The following is a 5292-nucleotide window of genomic DNA, read 5'->3' on the forward strand; positions in this document are numbered from 1 at the left end:
TGCTAGACTGGATTACCCATACAGCTCATATGCTGCTACACTGTTCATACTGTAACTATTTATTCTGCTATAATGCTACTGTTACTCATATACTGCTATACTGCACTGCTATATTATACTGCACTACTACTGATCATATATTGCACTACCTGTAAATACTGTTCATTGCACTTTCTGCTATTTTGCACTTCTGGTTAGACGCTAACTGCATTTCGTTGTCTCTGTACTTGTACTCTGCACAATGACAATAAAGTTGAATCTAATCTAATCTAATCTAATGATGAGGATGCATCATCATCAGTCCTGGATGTGTTCCTTCGTTTCCTTGATGTGCCTGGATTGGTAAGAAAATCTTTAGCTTTTGTAGTAGTTTCAGTATTTGACCCCACCATTTCCCTTTGTCATCTATACTTAAATCTGTATATCAAAATATTGTCTCCTTGTTTTTAGATCGACCAGGATTTCTCCATGATGTTTGGTGACGAAGTGTCTCAGAAATTCCTGGCAAAGTGGTCAACATTCTTCAAGCCAAAAGTCATCGCAGACTGCAAGACTCTTCCACCAAATCAGTACATTGTTGAGCTGCTGTCAGGAACTGAACCTCAACCTGAGGACAACCACGGTCAGTATAGACGGTTTTGTATTTCCAAAAAACATCATTAGTGTTCATTAGTGTATAATTTCATTCTTTTGTGATGTCTTTAGGATGGGACAGTGATATGTCGCCAATCCTTTTGCTGCTGCATCTGCTCCCTCCGACCTCAAGAGGCCAGAAAAAAACAGCCAAGATCAGTTCAGCTCAAGCAGCCAGCCATCTTGTGAGATATCTTAAGGTATGCAAAAGTTAATTTTTAAACCTCAGATGTGCACTTTGAGGTGCAGATTATTTTGGAATTCTGAGACATACATCATCTCATTTTGTTCTTTCCATCTGTAAATAAGCTATAATGAAACGCTTGGTGATAAAAAAACCATGCAAAGAGTTTAATTTTCATACAGTGCCTATAGAAAGTCATTATACCCTGTGAAATCTTTACCTTTTGTCACATTACACCATGGAAATTAAAATAAAACAAATCAAAGGTTATATGGTCAGACAAGATTAAGATTGAACTTTTTGGACTGAACTCCAAGTACTATGTTTGGCGAAAACCAAACACAGCACACCACCCAAAACACACCATACCTACTGTGAAGCATGGTGGTGGCAACATTATGTTGTGGGGATGTTTCTCTTCAGCGGGGACTGGGCAATTGGTCAGGATTGAAGGGAAAATGGATGCTGCCAAGTACACCCAAATTCTTGAGGACAACCTGCGTCCCTCTGCTAGACAGCTGAAGATGGGCAGGTCATTCACCTTCCAACACGACAACGATCCTAAACATACCGCCAAAAGAACAACGCAATGGCTTAAGGGTAGAAAGGTGAATGTTCTTGAGTGGCCAAGTCAGAGCCCTCACTTAAATCCGATAGAAAATCTGTGGATGGACTTGAAGAGAGCAGTCCATCACCGCTCACCACGGAATTTGACTGAACTCGAACAATTTTGCAAGGAAGAATGGGCAAATATTCTCCAATCTAGGTGTGCAAAGCTAGTAGAGACATATCCAAACAGATTGATGGCTGTAATTGCAGCAAAAAGTGGCTCTACAAAGTATTAAATCAGGGGACTGATGACTTTTCCAACCCTGTTATTCTTGTTTTTCATTTTTTATAAATTTTCAGAACTGTCACATTTTTTTTCATTAGTTTGATGTTGTATGGCTAAATTTGTACATAAAGCTGGATTTTTTTTTTTTTAATGGGTTTTGATTTCAGGCTGTACGACAAATATAGTAACTATTTCAAAGGGGTATGATGACTTTCTATAGGCACTGTATTTACTTTGTCCCTTTTCTGACGTACAGGAAGGAGCCAGTGTGACTACCTTCCTTGAGACTGCAGACACAAAACAACAATTCCTCCTCTGCATCGGTGAGCAAAGGAATGATATCCAACGGTTCTACCTTGTTATCGACCGAAAACCGATACCATGCAAGGCACATACATCAGTGGCAGCTTTTGATGAACTGTTCAAAACTCACTACGTCTTCAGTCTTTCATATGACGAAGCTCTTTGTAATTTCTACACATTTATCCAAACCACAATTTACAACATCGATATCGGAAGAGCAAAGGAGAGCCCACGTGTTAAAGAACTTAGAGCAAGACTGCTGCAGCGAGAGGACTGCATTTATAAACAGCCTTCAAGATGTTCACATGTTTTGAATGTAAAGCGCACCACAAAAATTGTTTGGTTCTTTGTCACCATCTAAAATTTCAACATGGTCTATATCCTGGCAAAACGTTACGTTTAAAATGTGGAGAGCTAGGTTGTCCATTATCATGTTGTACTACAAGTGGCTTCCGAAAGCACCTCAACAAGGTGCATAGTCACAGCATGGATCAAGAGGTTGATACTAATCAGTATCTAATACATCTTGCAGCTCTATTCTACACTGAAGATCTGAAGACATATGGTTTTGATGTGATACTAAAGCCTCTTATTGATGACCTGAAAATCTTAGAAACCGAAGGAATACAGCTTCCTTGTTTTGAACAACCATTGTTTGGCTCAAGTAACAGGAGATAATCTGGCTTTAAATAGCACATTTCTGTAGGTTTTGTTTAATGAGTAAGGAAGAAGTGCAATCTGTATTTACTGAGAATCATCCTGGGTTAATTTTCCGTTCCAAAGAGGGTCATACTGAACATTGTAGGGCACTAAATGAAAATCCTGAACTGCGGTCATTATATGGTGTTAAAAAGTCATGTGTGCTCAATTCATTAGAGTATTTCCATAACACTGATAACTATGCTGTTGATATAATTCATGATTTGCTAGAGGGTGTGGTATAGTATGAACTTAAGCTGGTTTTTGAGTACCTTGTTAAACAGGGCTATGTCTCTTTGAACTCATTGTCAGACAGGATACAGAGCTTTAATTACGGTTACACAGAACATAAAAACAAACCAAGTGGGTTAAAGATGGACGATAAGAGCAAACACCTGGGTCAGAATGCCGTCCAGTCATGGTGTCTTCTGCACACACTTATATTGGGTGATGTCATTGAAAGGGATAACAGTCACTGGAACTTTCTGCTGCTTCTAATACAGATTGTCAATATAGTGTTTTCCTACAGCATAACTGATGGGATGGTATCTTACTTGAAACATCTGATCTGTGATCACCATACTCTGTTCAAAGCATTGTTTCCCGACAAGAAGTTGATCCCCAAGCACCATTTGATGATACACTATCCGAGATGCATACAACAAATTGGCCCTCTTATCCATATGTGGTGCATGCGATTTGAAGCCAAACACACATTTTTCAAAAGATGTGGTAAAGATTTCAAAAATCTCACCAAATCATTGGTGAAACAGCATCAGCGCCAACTGGTGTTTCAATTTGAAAATTATTGTTTTAGACGATTTGAATTTGGTCCTACAACATCAAAAACAATCAGCACCTTGCAAGGTGGGGAAGAAATTAGTCAGACATTATATTTAGAAGCATGTTCAAGTGTTTCAAGCACCAACTGGGTCAGAAATGATGGTACTGAGTACCAGGTTGATTTGTTCATATGCACTGGATGTACCGATGATCTCCCTGCTTTCAAAAAGATCTGTGATATTATTATATATGAAGAGCGTGCTTTCATAATAGCCTGTAATGTAGAAACAATGTACTATGATGACCACTTTAATGCCTACTGTATAGAAGACCAAATGGATGAGTTTTCTGTTATCTGCGTGGATGAACTGACTCATTTCAAACCATTTGACAAGCACTGCTCTAATGAGAATAGTCACAAAGCATACATAGTGCCCTATTCTTATGTGTGATGAAATGCTTAGTAATAAAACCATGCATATTTACTTTGTACCTTTGCTTACCGACAGAAGGGAGCCAGTGTAACGTGCACATTTAAATTGTCTTTGTTTTTTCTGTCATTTATCTGCCATCAAGATCTGGATGATAACAAAATAAAAAATGTTTTTTATAAAGCAATCAACTTGTATGTCATTCTTATTTTTAATTGGTTTATTACGAATTATTTAAATATTTAAATGCTTTATTTTAATTGTAAAGTAGCATATTTTCACTTTATAGTGTTAATGAGGCAACTCCTTTTATAGTTTTATATATATATATATATAGCAAATCACACAGAGAGAACACTAAGCACTGGAGTTGAAAACATGTAACACTGGTGTGTTAAGTGTTAACCAGTGTTAAATGTCAACTATAGAAAGAGTTGATATTAACTCAATTATAGTGTAAACATGGCAACACTTTCAAAAGTCGTAAATTCACTCTGTGGGTAGTGGACCCCTCCAGACACTTTAAAGGTGTTGAAATTAACTCGATTAGAGTTCATTTGAGTCTGTCGATTTTGCTGTGTAGATGGTCCCAGCAGGAATCAAACCCACAACCTAAGCGTTGTTAACGCCATGCTCTACTAACTGAGGCACAGAGGACCATCTGTTCTGTCATGCTCTCTTTGCACCTGACCATGAGCATCAGACCAACCGAAAGCATTACAAACTCCTGTAGCGCCCCCTAGCGTGTCTGGCTATTAGTGTGGAGTGCGCTCCCCGAATTCCTATGTAGCGAGAGATCTCTCTCTCTCTAGTGTTAATTAATGCTCTAATGTAATTACCTAATTATTACCTACTTGTTAGCATTTACACCTCTTCACATTACCCCAATAATACCTACCAGGCTTTTAACTTAATACAAAATGTCAATACTGACTATACAGCTAACGGAAATAAATCAATAAATGTATGTAACTATCATCTGTGCTTAGTTAAATAAGCCTTAGCTTTTAAAGTTACATTCATATTTTAACTATTTTAAATAGCTAACAATATTAATCATGGAATAAGCTTCAATAGAAATGTCACCGGTCATCATTAATCAGCACTTTTACTTTAAATCAGGCAAATGTAAACCCTTTTTTCCATTAGCTTACTTTCAGTATCAAACTTATCAATATGATTAACCCAATGAAATGCAAGTCTTCAACAGAAATACATTTCAACTATTTACTGAAAAATATAGTATTTACATATAAACCGTAAACTCTGTCTCTGTCTGTGTGTGTGTGTGTGTGTGTGTGTGTGTGTGTGTGTGTGTGTCTGTCTGTCTGTCTGTCTGTCTGTCTGTCTGTCTGTCTGTGTGTGTCTGTGTGTGTCTGTGTGTGTGTGTGTGTGTGTGTGTGTGTGTGTGTGTAGCCCCCGTC

The sequence above is a fragment of the Argentina silus genome, assembly GCF_951799395.1.
Source record: "Argentina silus genome assembly, chromosome: Y".
NCBI lineage: Eukaryota > Metazoa > Chordata > Actinopteri > Argentiniformes > Argentinidae > Argentina > Argentina silus.